Raw genomic sequence first — 18,303 nt, 5'->3', positions numbered from 1 at the left:
GAGGGTGGTGCTGTTCTATGAAATCTCACTGGGCATGCCCAAATCTTTAAACATATATGTAGTGGCTCTCTTTGTCCTGGCCTCTTTTTAACACTTCTCCTTACTTGAGGGCCTAAGGCAGAGGTGTGGAACCTCAGGTCTATGGACCAAATTGGTTTTGTGCATCAGGTCATTGTCATTCCCCATTGCCCCCTCTTTATTTGGCATGACATTTATTTTTAATCTGGACCAACCATAGTTTCATCACTGTGAAACTTCTAAGCACAATGAATGACAGGGCCAGGTTCACTGAGGGTGTCACCCTCTTGAGAGCTGTTTGAGGGAGGGATGGACACTACAAGCAGCGTTCCCTAGCTTTCATCATCCTCATCCAGAATGGCCAATGCTCAGGCATGATTGCAGTTGTAGTCCAACCACATCTGGAGAGCAGCACGTTGGGGAAGGCTGCTATAGTATGACATGCAAACAAGTCTTATGTGGTAACAGAGCTGGGGTTCAACATGGCACAAAAAAAGTGTTCCCAGCAGTTGACTCAAGGGGGTGGAAGACGTAGATGGGGGGAAAGAGCAGCAACTGTAATGAATATAAGAAATGGAGAGTATCTGCTGATGCATTTAGTTAAAGTTAAGCCAGGCTTAAATTGCTGGAAGAGAACATTTCATAGAATCGTAGAATCATAGAGTTGGAAGAGACCACAAGGGCCATCGAGTCCAACCCCCTGCCAAGCAGGAAACACCATCAGAGCACTCCTGACATATGGTTGTCAAGCCTCTGCTTAAAGATCTCCAAAGAAGGAGACTCCACCACACTCCTTGGCAGCAAATTCCACTGTCGAACAGCTCTTACTGTTAGGAAGTTCATACTAATGTTTAGGTGGAATCTTCTTTCTTGTAGTTTGGATCCATTGCTCCGTGTCCGCTTCTCTGGAGCAGCAGAAAACAACCTTTCTCCCTCCTGTATGTGACATCCTTTTATATATTTGAACATGGCTATCATATCACCCCTTAACCTCCTCTTTTCCAGGCTAAACATGCCCAGCTCCCTTAGCCGTTCCTCATAAGGCATCGTTTCCAGGCCTTTGACCATTTTGGTTGCCCTCCTCTGGACACGTTCCAGAGGTCCTTTTCACATGTACTGCTCTCAAGCCATGTACTCCTAGATCCTTTTCACATGTACTGCTCTCAAGCCAGGTGACACCCATCTTGTATTTGTGCCTCTCATTTTTTTTGCCCAAGTGCAATACTTTACATTTCTCCCTGTTAAAATTCATCTTGTTTGTTTTGGCCCAGTTCTCTAATCTGTCAAGGTCGTTTTGAAGTGTGATCCTGTCCTCTGGGGTGTTAGCCACCCCTCCCAGTTTGGTGTCATCTGCAAATTTGATCAGGATGCCCTTGAGTCCATCATCCAAGTCGTTGATAAAGATGTTGAATAAGACCGGGCCCAAGACAGAACCCTGTGGCACCCCACTAGTCACTCTTCTCCAGGATGAAGAGGAACCATTGATGAGCACCCTTTGGGTTCGGTCAGTCAGCCAGTTACAAATCCACTGAGTGGTATTTGAAAAACCCTGGTCCAAATACTGGTCCAAAAATCCTGGTGGGCACCGACATCCACTATGCTTTGGACAAATCTGCTTGAGACACTTTCACAGAAGCAGGTCTGTGAGCAATTGATGTTCCAAATCAGCCTGCTGTTTTTGAAGAGGAATCCATGTTATACATAAGTGCTGCTGCTCCACATGGAAATTTGCAAGCTCAGACTTCCTATTTGGATATTGAGAAGTGTGGGAGGGAAACAGGTGTGAAGGTCCTTGGTGTATCCATGTGTTGGTGCTGCCTGTTACATCTGAAGCATCAAAAATTGTAAAAGGCTATTGGAGGTGGTTTCAGTCCACTGATAATCCTTGTCTAGAGGGCCACAGGAACAAAGCTCTTCAGATACGAGTTGCTGAAGAAACTCTAGCTAACTGTACACACCCAATTACATTATATTATCCAAGCAAATAATGATGCACATTACTGCAGTGCCTAAGCCGGGAGGTTCACTAATATTTTGGAGCCAGTGGGCACATCTGGAATTTTGAGGAAAGTGTGACGGGCACCAGTCACAAAATGGCTGTTGTGGAGGTGTGATATAACACAGCTTAGTTCCTGCATCTTAAAAGAAACAGGAACACGCCTCCCCTTCAATGGGGCGGGGAACAGATCTACTTCCACCACTCACAGAGAGAAGCTCTTTATACTTCTGTAAGGTAGGCATCTAATCCTGGCATCCAATGAAATGTGGGTATGTTCAGGGGGACATGTTCAATGGAGGAGAGGCTAAGCTGGAGCAAACAGGAACTGAGCAGGAAGAGTTAACACTCCCACGTGCACTAGGCAAACTAGTGCCCATGATCTCTGGGTTGGTGACCCCTGCAAAGATGTTTCACTAAAAGAATATTCTCTATTACAGGTATGTCCAAAGTCCGTTTGGGGGCCTAATCTGGCCCCTGTGGCAGTTTATTTCCTGGGGTAAAATCCCTCAACAACTTCACTCCTAACAACTTTGGTTGGCCCTTTGGTCAGCCCTCACGGCCCTTCACTTCATCAAATCCGGGCCTCTTTGAAAAAAGTTTGGACACCATTGCTCTGTTACCTTCTGAAAGGACAGGAGCTGTCTGTCACCCACAGAAGGAAGATCTGGGAATATGGAGTTCCTTTGGTTGTAATGGGCACAGATCAGCATCCTATTTGTCTCTCAGTTTCCATCCTTTCCTCCATCCGAAGTCGGAGAAGGGATATACAGGCACATGAAAATCTCTTGTTTGCAGAGTATGAGCTGCTGTTTCCATAATTATCTCTTGGTTTCTGTTCTTTTTAAGACTTAAAATAAAATTGTCAATTCTGCGGCTTCTCGTTCTACCCTTTCTCCAGTTAAACCAATGTAATGCCATTATCAGCATTATTGCTTAAAGTTTAAGTAACAGTACAGATAACGGCATTATCCTGGTTTAAAAGGGAAAGGGGGGAATTGAGAGACTATAGTATTTAGCATTTTATTTGATAATTTATTTCCATCCTACCTTTCTGCCCAGAACTAATCTCTCTGCTTAGATTACTTTGTTAATTAGTCGTCCCTTCACTCCAGGGAAAGCTAAGCTTCTTGTGTTTCCACAGCTTTTCGTTTGTTGTCATGTGACTCAGTGCCATGCATTCACCATACACAGGATTATTTACAGAGCTAATCTCCCTCCCTCTGGGTTTCAGAGCGGCCTTCGGTTCTCCACACATCCAATGGAATTGCCTTCTAAAAAGACAGGGAACCCCCCCCCCCCCCCGCCTATTTGGATCATATTATATGTTATAGATAGAAGTGGGGAACTGTGGCCATCCAGACGTTGTTAAACTTCAACTTCTGTTGGCCCCAGCCAGCATGGACAAGGGGTTGTCTATTTTCCAAGTCCTCTAGAAAACAGCTTAATTTGCCAGGCCTGATTCCAAAGTGAGCTGGTGAAGTTCACTTATAACTGATGTGACCTCACATTGTGCACAACTAACCCATGCGCCTCTCTTTAAACCTGCTCAATGGATAGAGTGCATGCTTTGCATCCATAAAGTACTTGGTGCAACTAATAACTCTAATCAGGTATCAGGGCTACTGGAGACCTTGGAGACCCATCACAGTGGAATTAGACAAAATGGAGCTAAAATAACCATTGGATGAAATGACTCCTTTGTTCATAGCAGATAAACTGCAGCAAGTTGTCTAACTGGTGATAGCTCAGTCAGTAGGGCATGAGACTCTTAATCTCAGTGTTGTGGGTTTGGGCCCCATGTTCGGTAAAAAGATTCCAGCATTGCTAGATGACCCTTGTGGTCCCTTCCAACTTGGCAATTCTATTATTCTATGATCATACAAATGCTAAAATAAAAGGAGGAGGAATAAGGACCCGATAATGGGGAATTAGGATGATGGATGGACTTCCAACTAGACCAATTGTTAAAAATGTGTGTCTCTTTAATTAGGTGTTGGATGCCCACTCACAGTGGGTGGTCTTTAAACTGGCAAAACTGCACCTCCTTGTTTGGCAGTCGATAGCAGATGGTGCAAAACATGCCATCTGGACACACCCTCATTCATGTTTTCTTGTTCAGCAGCTGAGTCTGAGATAATGATTTACTTAAAGACCACCCGGCATGAGTTGGTAGCTGAGCATCGATTTGAACCCAGGTTTCAGGCTTGCTTTGCAATCTACTGATCTAAATCAAACCATTGCTCCCCTAAAGATTCGAAATGTACGCAGCGTATTCTGTATACGAGCAGCTTAGACTTATAGCTGTAGACAAATCTGCAAAGGGCATTAGGAAGGCTATGGAGACACAACTGGGACAAAGCTATTAAGAATGAAAACAGCTGTTGATACCCTGGGAAAGGATAATGCACACAGGAAAAATTTGAACTTTCCAAAGCTCTTGGAAGTCTAATAACATTTGAATCCTAGGATTACTTCAACCATCCAGGGAAGATCCTCAGAACGTGTTAATTGTTTGTCATTGTGATGTGCTAGGCAACCTACCATGAAAACCCAAATGGTTCCTAAGAACCTCAAGGACCAAGATATTTCAGAGACATGAATGGAATGGCTGGGGTTTCATTTTTTTAAAAAAAGAAGCTTTAATCATATTATACTGGACGTGATCCATAAGGACTTGAACCGAGACAAGTCTGGTAGGAATGTCTTTATTATTGTTTGTACTGTGATAGCAGCTACAACAGTTTTGGACATATCCACCCCGCCTCCCCAGTAACTCTCCTTCTCTACATGCACACACACACACACACAGAGAGAGAGAGAGAGAGAGAGAGAGACTGAGACTGACTTACCCAGATATAATCACACCCAAAGAGCACAGAAATGGGCAGAAGCTGCTCCACATGCTTAGTGTGCATTAAACTGCCAATGCAGTCCTCTTGCTGGAATGTGCAATGCATTTGCAGCTACATGCACACAGATCTGGTAACAATACTGAGGTCAGCAAGGAGGGGAAATGTACAAGTTGCTTTGTTATCACCTTCAGCCACACAGACATTCATTTCAAATAAACAATGCTAAAGCATTAAAATGGGAACACACAGAGAGTGTTATATATTCTGAGTCAACAATCCAGCTGAATACATTTGGGTCTGGACAGATAAGAACAATTCAAATTACCTATCAAAGTGGTGAATATTAGTTCATTTGCTGCTGTGTTTTTCAGATATGCAATCTTCTTCAATAGCATAGATGTCCTGTACTTTCCAAACTCTCCAAATCTGAGTACAGGTGGAACTAGTTGTAAACTCTACCATATACAATTCGAGTCTCCTCACCTCAAAAATTTGAGTATTGTAGAGTTGGGAAAACATTCAGAAAGGGGCAGCCAAAATGATCAAGGGGTGGACCAACTTCCCTGTGAAGAAAGGTTGAAGAATTGGGGCCTTTTTAGTTTAGAGAAAAGGTGAAGATTCTTGCTGATTCCCTTTGCTTGCCTAGATGTAGGGGTGTATGTAGGGCTTTTTTCCAGCTAGAACTTTCCGGAACTCATTTCTGGCACCTGTCAGGTGGGTGCAATTGCCATTATAAGAGAATAAGGGAAGCATTCATGGTAAGTTCCGGCACCTCTTTTTCTAGAAAAAGTAGCACTGGGTGTATGAGTGTATGTAGAAACAAACCTAGTATGCAAAAGGTTTGGGTTTTTTATTTGCATTTTATGCTCCTCCCACTTTTGCCTCTGACCCCGCCCACCACTGGGACGCTGTGGCCCCCAGAAGGTTGATCAGAACAGAAGGTTCAAGAAGGTTCCACAGCCTTGCTCTGGTCTATAATCCCTTCCCCCTTGCAAACCGAGGTCAACCTGACTGACGTACAGGAAGAAACTCTCTCTTCAGCCTGCCAAAGCTAACATTCACACAAAGAAGCGTGACGTTGATTTAACCGTACTTTGCCCTTGTCTGGGTGGTGAAACACTTGGTTGTCATACGACATCCTTCAGTTTACACAGGCCTTTCGCCGGAATCGAGAGCACCCTTTCAGATCCTAACCTGGCATGGAGATTATACCGTTCAGCTCTTGAGTTGACAAAGAATCCCTTCTGCTATTGGTTAGGCCAAGTGGGCAGGTGCTCAACCTCTCAGGAAATGTCTGTGGCATGGACTTGATAAATGGCTTTCTCTTGCATGCTCAAAGATTGCCATATTTTGGTATGAATGATCACCCACTTTACGTATCAGGAGTTTCTGAATACACATGGCAACAGGTGGGTCTGCATTGACTTAGCTCCTGGGAAATGCACAATATATTGTCAACATGGATAGACAAGGACATCTTGTTCTTGCGCACTGCCAGTGACCTTTCTGTGGCAAAGGTAATGCACACAAGCTTAATTTCTCGCAGTTCTCGGCTTTTACAGAAAGATTCTAAGAGGCTCAGTTTTGAACAAGATTAAACATGTTCACAGCTGAAATCTAAATGGGTTCTGCATCGATGTTGAAATGGTGTGCTTAAACGCTGATCCCTAATGCAGCCTACGCGAGACCCACAGCAAATGTTCTCCCCAGCTGCTGCTCTTCCCATTAGCAGAACGGGGGAGAAGAATTAAGGAATCACCCTCGCAAAAGAATCTGTAGCCAAGGCTTCAGTAGCTGTCAGTTTGTAGGCGGAAGACTATAATAGATTGGAGAGCGACAGGAATTCTGAACTCAGGTCAGCTCCTCCAAACGCAACCATAATTTGGGGCACTCTTTATGTGCGCTGCCTTGGTTATATTTAGAGCCTCTCTTGCAATTCATTTTCAGGAAATTCTCAGCAGCCGTGAGGGCTAGAACCTTGGAAAAATATATAAACTGAGTTGAGTGCCACATTGTTTTATTGGCAGTGCTGCAATTTGTCTGAAGCTGAAGTGAAGAGCATTGCTTCTTTGAGAGGTGAAGGGCAGCTTCCCAATGGCAGATTGTTGACACAATGGCAGATTGTATTCAGTGGCGGAGCTTCGTGCTCCAGCACTGGAGGCGGAGAGCAGGCGGGGCTGGCTCATGTCCTGGGGGTGGGGCACCCAGCACGGGCGGGGGAGGCAGCCCCGATGGCACCCTGGGAATCGTGCTGCCGGGGGCGGTGTGCTCCCCCCGCACTCCTCTTCCTCCGCCAGTGATTGTATTCAACATTGCCTTAAGTTCAGATTTAAAATGGCGGGTGCTAATGCATGTGTGTGGATTGCAGTGCTGTTTGTTTGCTTGTTTTCTACACAAGATAGCAAAGATGGCAAAGGTGTACAACTAGCATTTGACAACAAGTAAAAACACCTCATTACATCAAAGCTGCATAAGGGAATTTCTAGCTTATTTCAGATATAGACCTCGGTGCTAAACGTACTCCGGAGGAGGGGCTGTGTGTCTGCAGAATTAATAAAACCTACAGACACAATTAATTTCTACATGAAAACCACCCTCAAAACATATATATACACACACACACACTTGGCGTGAGAAGCCATTTAATCTGAACAATACTTTCTGTCCATTAGAAGCAATCCAATATTGTGTACCTGTTTTCATACATCCATTCCGTCATGTTCTGCAATGATCTGTGTAATTTTTTAATAATACTAATCTGCATGGAAATTTGCATTTAAATGTATATTTTTTAATACATTTTCTTTCAAAACATGGATTTTTGAAGACATTTGGATATTTTTGTGGGTGAGCAGGAGACTCCACCCCCCTACGCATTATGGAAAATTGGGGCAAATTTGCATTTGGAAAGACGGGTCTGTCTGTGGCCATCATATCTTGTCTGGCCCTCAAGTAATGCAGGGTTAAGCGAAAGGTCAGGAGTCTGTGATAGATGCCTTTAAAACTACTTCCATTTCCTAAAACCCAAGGTAATGGTGGGGTGGAGTTAACAAATCAAAGGTCATGGCAGAAGTGAAAGAGTAAAGTGCATAGCTGCAAATTGTCCAAACATCCAAGTGTCTACACTGGTATGTACTTAGTCTCATCTCCCCTTCCCCAAAATAAGTGTTTCCTGTTTGGAGTGTGAACCAATTCCACAGAGGATGAATTAACACTTATCTATTAGGCCAGATAAGATAAAGCAAATGTCTTTCCACCCCTGAAACCATCTGGGAGTCACCTAATCCTCAGAGCCCTTTTGTATACATCAGATTGGTGGCATGTTTAGCAGATGCTGATAGAGTCACAACTCTACACCCATGTCCCAGCTTCCACGTCCCATGGTACTTACTGTCAGCAAATTTTGGTAGGTCACTAAAAGGTAAAGGTAAAGGGACCCATGACCATTAGGTCCAATCGTGACCGACTCTGGAGTTGCGGCGCTCATCTCGCTTTATTGGCCAAGGGAGCCGGCGTACAGCTTCCGGGTCATGTGGACAGCATAACTAAGCTGCTTCTGGCGAACCAGAGCAGCGCACGGAAATGCCATTTACCTTCCTGCTGGAGCAGTACCTATTTATCTACTTGCACTTTGACATGCTTTCAAACTGCTAGGTGGGCAGGAGCAACGGGATCTCACCCCATCGCGGGGATTCGAAGCGCCGACCTTCTGATCGGCAAGCCCTAGGCTCTGTGGTTTAACCCACAGTGCCACCCATGTCCCTACATATTGATTATTGCAAGGTCAATTGAGAATCACACAATTCACTGTTATGCCTAAGGGCCATTTCTTACTGACTCCAGAGCTGAGATGGAGGGGGGTGGGGAATGGTTCATTTCACATTTTAATGTGTACCTACCTAATTCACACATCCCAAAATAATATATGGACTGAAATGAAACTATGATTCAAAATCTACATTTCTCCAAACGTTGCACTGCAGCTTTCCAGTTAAATAATGTCCATATATTAGAGGAAGGCATACATAAGCATGCACAAGTGCATCATGTTGAATGCCTTTGGACTGCCCTCCCTGGACATGCCAGAGATTGAACACAGAACCTTCTGAATGTAGGTACCCCTAAGCTTCAGCCCTTCCCATGGAAGCATGCTGCAATGTGCTTGACTTCAATAGGCTTCACTGCATTTTTATTCTGAACTGGATCAGGGCCAATATACAGCGAGTTGTTTTGTGCACGCCATCTGTCTATACATGATGTCCTCCATATGCTACAACAGTGGCTTGAGGTTAGGAGCTGGCATGCTACCAGTGCTTCAGAAAAGAAGCCCTGGCTCTCCTTGCATCCACAGGAAACACAGCTTCGGCGCACCAGCCTGTTCATCCAGCTTTGGAATGCTTCAGAAATCTCTGGTGCCCAAGGCTATACTGTAGTGCCTTTAATTTGATATATCTGTTTCCCAACTAGTTGACCAAGAACACATTTCCTAGGCATGCTTCCCTAGTAGCAAGCCCCACTGAACACAGCGGGACTTGCTGTCAAGTAAACATACATGAACTTGCATTCCATGACTGTGTTGAGTAGAGTATAGTCCTGTTGATGCATTTGCCGCTAGTTCGCGCTTCTCCCACAATTGTGAATTCCACATCTAATAATAATAATAATAATAATAATAATAATAATAATTTATTATTTATACCCTGCCCATATGGCTGAGTTTTCCCAGCCACTCTGGGCGGCTTCCAACAAAACACTAAAATACAATAACCTATTAAACATTAAAAGCTTCCCTAAACAGGGCTGCCTTTAGATGTCTTCTAAAAGTTTGGTAGTTATTTTTCTCTTTGACATCTGGTGGGAGGGCGTTCCACAGGGCGGGCGCCACTACCGAGAAGGCCCTCTGCCTGGTTCCCTGTAACTTGGCTTCTTGCAGTAAGGGAACCACCAGAAGGCCCTCAGCGCTGGACCTCAGTGTCCAGGCAGAATGATGGAGGTGGAGATGGTCCTTCAGGTATACTGGACTGAGGCCGTTTAGGGCTTTAAAGGTCAGCACCAACAGTTTGAATTGTGCTTGGAAACGTACTGGGAGCCAGTGCAGGTCTTTCAGGACTGGTGTTTCAAGACAGGTAAGATGCTTATCACTGTATGACTTTTAACAGATCAGAACCAGGCTGGGCTCCTTTTTTTGCAGTTCAGCCTAGCAGGGCACATGCTTAGCATGTAGAAGGCTCCAGATTCAATCCTGACATCTCCAGGTAGGGTGGAAAAATCCTCGTGTGTGAACCTGGGAGAGTTTCTGCCAGTCAGTGCAGATCAGACACAGAGAGCCTCTGGCCCTCCAGATATCATTGAACTGAACTCCCATCATCCCAGACCATTGATGGTGAGAGATGGAGTCCAACAACATATGTGGTAGGAGGGAGGGCACAGGTTCTCCATCCTTTCTGTAGACCAGTGTTTCCCGAACTTGGGTCTCCAGCTGTTTTCAGACTACAATTCCCATCATCCCTGACCACTGGCATTGCTAGCTAGGGATGTTGGGAGTTGTAGTCCAAAAGCAGCTGGAGACCCAAGTTTGGGAAATGCTGCTGTAGACAATGCTGAGCTAGATAGAACTCTTGAGCTGAGTTTGTATAACGCACTAGCCTACAAACAGGGCAGTGAACTCCTCTGCTACTGTGCTGAGCTGCATATCCAGTTCAGGTTCTGTGCCTGCCTTTCCCCACTAACTAAAACAATTTTTAAGAGGTACTAATCCCTTCCCCCATAACCTTAACTATACAAGAAGGAAGCACACATCTTTTACAGACAGGTTTGTCACCTCCTTTCCTGGACATCTCTAGCTTTTACCGTAACTGGTGTGTTTTTTTACTGGGTTTTCTTTTTAACTTAAACAGTAAAAAACTGACATTAAAGGCTGCATTTACAGCTTATCTCATCACCCACTGCTGCACTGGTCCCCATTAACAACTTTATTATTCAATGACGAGTCACTATTTAGTACTGAATGCAAATTAGTTAACTCAGAACAGCGGGCAAAGTATATAAAAATTATGGGATGTTCCCCAAGGCTACAGTTCCTGGTCTCGCCTTGAAAAGGTACCCTTGCTTCTGCTAAAGATAAAAGACAAAGCAGTTAAGCAGAATATAGTCATTGGGGACCAGAGAAGTGCTGCACATTCCTAGAAAAGGGTTCTTACCAACATGCCAGCTCTAAGAGTCATGAAGCCATGGCTCACCTTTCTGGTATGCCTCTTTCCCAGGGTTGGCTGAGTGAGCAACCTTCCTTAAGATACTATTACCTGGCAGATGTACTTCTGTATTTATACCAGACTGGGCAGAAGATCAGATGGAGCACCATTTGAATTTTCGGCCACCAACATCACAGTTATTTGGGCTGCCTCTGATGCTTCCTCTTTTAGCTGAAGGACACCCTACTGGCTCTTTTAAGTATGATACTTAAATCTTTGCTTGATATATTATTAGGACTTGTTTTTAACATTCCAACCTCCTTCACTAAGAAAACAAAAACTTATTCTTGGATTCATTGTCCTCAGACGAGAAATACTATAATCCTACCATATACCGGTATATATATCTTCATTCAGGTTCCCTCTAAAGCAGGGGTGGCCAGCCTGTGGCCATCTAGATGTGGCTGGGCTCCAGCTGCCATTGTCCCTGGCCATTGGCCATGCTGGCTGTAGCTGACGGAAGTTGGGAGCCCAACATCTAGATGGCCGCCGGCTTAAATAAAGTGCTTTAATTGCCTAGGAAAAGAAGGGAAGTGACTATTTACTCCGCTTCAGCTAATGTGGAGTGTAGCAGCGCAATAGTTAAGCTGGTGACATTAAAAATGAAAACAAAACAAAAAACATAATCCTGATCAAGTTTGAATTATGTAAGGTGCTATTCTGCCTCTCAGCATACACTCCAGGGGGTGGAGAAACATTTGGATTTGTGTAGGACAGCCAGCAAACTTGGAATGGTCCTGATTTTAGTCCAGATATTCAAAGCCACAATTTATACGGTTTCCCCCTAGTGCTTAAAAGGTGTTGCACGTAATAAGGCAAGGCACTATTTCAGTAACGCCTTGCTCGAAAGAGATTTTAAAAAATCGCTATGACAATCACTTCCCATCTCCCAAAGAGGGTGAGAGCTGCAATTTATGCTCCCAAAGACTACCTTTTTCTTAAAGCTCTTAAGGAACATTTTTGGTAATAATGGCTGATTTAGATAGATTCCCAAGGTGCTGGATCATTGCTGATGACATTAATGGTTTAAGGCTCCCTGAATGTTGATTGATTGCCGTAATCTGCTGAAACTATTTCAGGACATAGATTTATTATTATTAAGCCTATAAAATGGTGTCAGGGTCAAAGCAAGCTGATGATTTGTTTTGTGATGCAGACATTATACAGGAACAGATGAAATCTTTTAATAAATGTGAAATGCAGGCGAGAACAATGTTTCATCTTCTTTCGTTGGAAAAATCTGTGGCCGGCTAATACAGATTACAGCAGCGCAGGGAGAGTGCATTTCGACTAAGGCTACTCATGGAAAATAACCTTCAAGCACCAAACAAGCTCTGAGCTTTGCTTAACAGTAGCACTTCACTTAGACTATAGACACCTCTTGGGGGGTCTTGCTCCATGGGCAAGTCTATAGCATGGAAGCACAAGATGGAACAAACTTGCTAGAGCTAAACAGAGTTGTGGCTGAATGGGAGAACTATAGGAATTCCATGCATGCTACCTCCAGGTCTACTAAAATAAGTTGGTTATACGGTGAGGCTCATCACCTCAGTTGCATGCAGTGCCTTTTACCAGGTTAAACACCTCATCTGCTGATCTCAATGTAGGCTGATCCTTTAGGGCCACTGGATCACAGCCTTGCTGTGGAAACTTGTCAAACTTTTTTTTTAACTCCAGCCCTCAAAAAAATCTCAAAGCCACACTCTCTCTCGTATTCTACACACACTTTATACATCTCTCTGAACTCGGAGCAGCTCTGCAAACATTCCTGTTAATGTACAGTTCTCTGACCAACTAGGCCTCTGCAGTACTCAGCCAGTCCTAAACCAAAAACACATCTCTGGCAAAGAGATCCCTCCTGTGTGTCTCTAAGCAGGTAAACCATGTGGCTGTTCAAACTGCCTGCAGTTAGACCTGCATGAAAAGCTCACCTGATTTGTTGCTATGAGGGCTAACCAGCAGCATTCATACTGGCATATTAGGGCTACCTCAAAGGGCAATCCAAACATGCTCAGAGCTCACCTCAAAGCATGTTGTTTGTGTTATGTACAGAAGTTCTCAGCCTGGGCCAGCAGGGGGATACTGTAGATAGTTATGCAAATAAGGGAACGAAAGTGAAGTTCAGTGATTGGATAGTTTTAGAAAATTGTTACAGTTACGTTGTACTGGAGCTCTATATAAGCAGGCTGACTGAACCCTTCAGTTCAGTTCTGTTCTGGCCTGTGAATAAACAAGTGCTGTTTGAAGAATCACTGTGTCGTCTGATATGTTCACCCACAACTTAACACTTTGTAGCTAGTTGGTAGAAGAGTTTGGCTCCTAATTAAGAGAGAACAGCAATGGACTGAATGCATGAGCATCTTTCTAGAGAATCTAGACCATCTTTTTTTAAAAAAAAAAAAAAAAACAACACCTAAATCATTTACTGTTATTTTTCAGAATGAGGGAGGATTGGCTTCTGTAGATGCTGCAACCTTCCCTACTTCCCTCGAGAGCCAGTATGGTGTAGTGGTTAAGAGCGGTAGTCTCGTAATCTGGTGAACCGGGTTCGCGTCTCCGCTCCTCCACATGCAGCTGCTGGGTGACCTTGGGCCAGTCACACTTCTTTGAAGTCTCTCAGCCCCACTCACCTCACAGAGTGTTTGTTGTGGGGGAGGAAGGGAAAGGAGAATGTTAGCTGCTTTGAGACTCCTTAAAGGGAGTGAAAGGCGGGATATCAAATCCAAACACTTCTTCTCTTCTTATGTTGTTGGGACTGTAGTGTTTTTAGGGGCCAAGTATAAACTTCCTTTCACTTCTAGGCTTTTTAGCTATGTGCAGTTGCATACCCCCCAACACTTTGAAGCCCAAATGCAGGATCCCATTTTCCCAGATGCCATCTTCCCATTTTTTTATCGTGAGAGCATGGCAGCCATTTTGGTTGCCACAATCTAGTGTGATTTTGCACTGTGGTCGTGTCCCCCCCCCCCCCAGCACTTTTTGGGCCACGGCGCCCAAAAACAGATGTTTGGGGGCATCATGCAAGATCACAACCCTTTAAAAAGTGTATTTTCAGGGGGGATTGCACAACAAAATTGCACAAGATCACGGTGACCAAAATGGCCACTGTCTTCTCATAATAAAAATATGGTTTTTCTGTGACACTTGTGGGGAATGCATTTGCATCTTCAATATGTTAACCATTGGTCCTATTGGTCACTTTCTAGCCTTCTGTATTTAGTTTTGTTTCAGTTTTTGAATGTTTTAATCACCTGGGTTTTTTTAATGCAAAGTATTCTAGATTGCCAGATGCCGGGTAATGTAAAAAAATCTTTGAAATAAGTCAATAACCAAACAAACTAATCTAATTTGCTTAATATTAAAACCCAAAGTGCTTGACCAAATCTGACTTTAAAAAATATTTTGTTTCCCCTCCCAGTATCTCTCACATTTTCTTTTTAAAGGCAAAAAGTCCCATCTCTCCACCCCCACCCCAAAATAATGTTAAAACAAGGATAGGGGTTACAGGCCAATGTGACAGAGGAAGAGATCATTATTCCCCAGGGTGGGGGAAGGAAAACTTGAAAGGCCAGAACTGAAACTTGCACAGGCAAAAAAATAAAAAACCCTACATAAGCAAAAAGATTGCAGCTGGTGCCTAAGATGATGGGGAAGATCTGTTTAAAGGTTATTCACATTTCCAAGCAAATGCAGAACTTCAGAGAACCAAAGGCCTTCATACTCAAAGTGATAGTCTTTTCTTGGTGCAGTGAATACAGTACAGTCTGAAGGAAAGTTACAGGAAACATAGGATACCAGGTCAGCCAGATAATACCACTAATCCAGTATTCTTTCTTTCTGGTCCTGAATCTCTGAGATAGCAAGCAGGGGTCCTTCAAATCTCCTGCTACTGGAAATATTTTTAGACCAGCTTTTATTAACGTGGTGCCCTCTAGATCAGCTTCTCTCAAACTTTGGTTCCCCAGATGTTCTTGAACTACAACTCCCATCATCCCTGACCACTGGCGAAGCTGGCTAGGAATGATGGGAGTGGTAGTCCCACAGCATGCAGAGACCCAAGGTTGAGAAAGGCTAATCAAAATATTTTGGAGTACAACTCCCAGTGCACCCAGATGTTGTAGTCCAAAACATCTGGAGGGCACCAGGTTGGCAAAGGTTGTTTAGACAGATACCATAGATTGTCCTTGTGTCAATAGGTGTGTGTGTGTGTGTGTATGTGAATCTGAACTTATTCTATGGTTTATTACTGTAGATCATGGCGTAAGTAGGAAGATAGGCATTACTAAACATGACAGGTGACCCACCATTATAAACTTTCTTGAACCCTGGTACCAGTCTAATCTCAAAGCATGCCCTGGAAGGCATTCATAAAATATCTTGAGTTCCTCACACCTCGTAAAAGTCAGCACATGTAAATCAAGTTGCCAGTAAACTCTGTTTAACACCTGAATGGATGACATCAAGATAATGGTGAGATAATTTTAAGACAGGAGGCGGGCAAAGGATGGCCAGGTTTAGTCAATTGCTCACTGGGAACATATTCTTTCAACCTTTTGTTAAGCAAAACACATGCTAGTAGGCAGGAAACTCTAAGATAAAATGAGATGGGGGACTTGCCAGTAGTACACGTGAAAAGGATCTAGGAGTCTTAGTAGATCACAAGTTGAACATGAATCAACAGTGTGAAGCAGCAGCAAAAAAGGTGATCAGGAACCAGAAGAAAATGTGAACACAGAGTAGGAAGAGAGGAAGCGTCACATGCAGGGTCTAAAATGGCGAGGCACGCAATTTGCCTGGGATACAAATTAGCCTAGGCAAGCAGGCAGCCTGATTTTATGAGAAAGTGAAATTCCAAAAAGAACATATTAGTGTGCTATTTTGCTAAATTGCAAACAAATAAATAACATTAGATTTGTACAACAATTGAACATTTAGCAAGAACGCTCCTTGCTACAGCAAATCAACTATAATTATTTCCTAAGAAAATAAAGGGCTGGTTAGAAAAGAGAAAACAGGAGGGTATTAAATGGTGGTTACTCAGCAAAAGCATCACTCCTTGCCGGTTAATGACCCAGAGCCAAGTAAATAACAGAAAGCATGTTCAAGTTGCATTGAAAACTGTGGGACTGGATATAAGTTATAAGCTCTGGTCACGATCTGGCAGGATGTTCGCCTATGCAAGTCCAGTTAAAATGAACGGAAGCAGCTCTCTGCATTTGAATGGAGCAAGCACAGGAGCTTCAAATGTGACTAATTTCAGCAGAATTTAAGCGTGTATATATTTTCTTCCAGTTGCACCCACAGAATTAGATTTATTTATTTCAGTATATATTCAAAGGCCGCTTCAAGACATACTATGTTGGAAGAATCTACACACATATTTTTTAAAAAACAACGCTGTGAAAATGCTTTATTTTAAAACCTTTTGAAAAATACATTGAATTTTGCATAGCTCACTGTCGCTGTCTAGTGCCACATTTGTGTATTGCACTTTACAACACATTTAAAATGTTTTATTTGCAGCTGTATAGCTGGGTCTTATGAGGTTTATGATAATACATGGCAAAAAGTTAGATTAGCTGAGTGATGGGCAAATTTACCCAGACTCTGTTCAGATTGGTAGCAGTGGATACGGGGGGTGGGGGGATTGAGAGAGACAGAGCTTTAAATTCACTATTTCAGTAGACATTTTGTATATTGGATTTCTCACGGGCACAAAAATGTAGGAGGTTCACACCGCTGCAGGAGATGGATTTCTCACAGACACCCCATGAAAAGTATGAGGGACATTCCACAGATACTCTGGTGCTCCCAGTGCAGTCATATCCACCATATCCCAAGAGTGAGGAGAAGTTCACACTTTAGTGGGGCCAAGGGACCCAAGAGCCCAGTCCAGGCTGCAACCCCACTGCAATGAGGGGAGCAAAATGAGGCTCAATCAATAGGAGATCTTTGAGGGTATTTATGGAAGGTTATTCCCCTGTATCTACATATGCTCAGTCCCTGGCATCTCTGTAGGACTGCGAGAGAAGCCTTTCTGGAACCCCGAAGAGTCACTGCCAATCTGTGTCAACAATGTGGTGTTAGATGTGTCTGTGGTCCAACTCAGTATAAGGCAACTTCCTGGGTTCTTTTGATGCTCATACCAGCAAAAGAATGCTCTCATAACACCACTAAGTTCAGAATCTAACTGCACCACAGTGTCACCTAACAGCCCTGTGATGGGAAGTGGAAACTTACTCCCACAGATCCTGCTGGCCTTGCATACCAAACCTGTCTTAAACCATGCCCATTTTTTTAGCCTCCTCCTCCTCCTCCTCCCCCCAGGTTTGACTGTGGTTCTTCAAGGCAGCCAGCATCAGTATGGAAAAAACTCTATAGGTAGCTATCATCACTTCGACAAATGGATGAAAACTAGTCTCTGAATCTCTTCTCGTTCTTCCTCCATACTGCATTTCCTGAGAATTCTTTGTGGTGAATGGATTGGCACTGCTTAGACCAATGGGGAAATCCCCCCCTTTTTTTCACAGCATCTGTAAACAATTAACAAGAATGCTAGCAAAAGCTCCGCTCAAAAGGGTGCTGTTCTTACAGAGTTATCGTGGAATTATGTCTTTGTGCAGTGTAATCTCTATGAAGTGCCCTTGGGCAGGAAGCCATAGTAAGCAAGCTGGCGGGTTCATGATATCTCCTTATCTAACAGGTTTGCCTAAGTAACATGCACCTGCAAGGTCTCTAGGATTTTAGGGTGGTTGTTGTTTTTTTGCTTTTTTAAAACTTATTGAACTCAATGGATATTGTACCAGCTCTCCTGCTTTCAGAATACTTGATGTTTACTTTCATCTATTTCCTCCCTCTTTTGATTTCATTTTAAACACGGGGAAGACGTGGAGCTCAGAGTTGCAGCATCTGCTTTGCATACAGGAAGTCCCAAGTTTATTCCCTGGCCAGAAGCAGAGCAACCTGCTGTGGTACCCGGAGCGGCACTCGTCCCAGGGGGCCTGGTGCGCTGCCTGGAGGTGCCACCAATTGGGGGTTGGCATTTTGTCACACACACCCTTTGGAATGGCACCCAGGGGACCCCCCCCCGCCTCAGAACTCCCCTGTCCCGGGCATTTCCAAGCAGAGCAGGAAATGCCCCATGTCTGAAATCCTGGACAGCCACTGCCAGTCATTGTACGCA

General features: G+C 43.8%; 1 long non-coding RNA gene across 1 annotated transcript; it reads left to right on the top strand.

Moving 5' to 3' along the window:
* Positions 1-8,925: 8,925 nt before the first annotated feature.
* Positions 8,926-17,966, top strand: LOC309379960. Its single transcript, XR_014172695.1, has 2 exons — positions 8,926-8,980; positions 17,448-17,966. It is a non-coding gene; the product is annotated as an uncharacterized lncRNA (long non-coding RNA).
* Positions 17,967-18,303: the final 337 nt, after the last annotated feature.

The sequence above is a fragment of the Podarcis melisellensis genome, assembly GCF_964234715.1.
Source record: "Podarcis melisellensis genome assembly, chromosome: 11".
Classification (NCBI taxonomy): domain Eukaryota; kingdom Metazoa; phylum Chordata; class Lepidosauria; order Squamata; family Lacertidae; genus Podarcis; species Podarcis melisellensis.
Note: the sequence above shows the minus strand (reverse complement) of the source record. Positions and strands in the feature narration are given on the sequence as shown.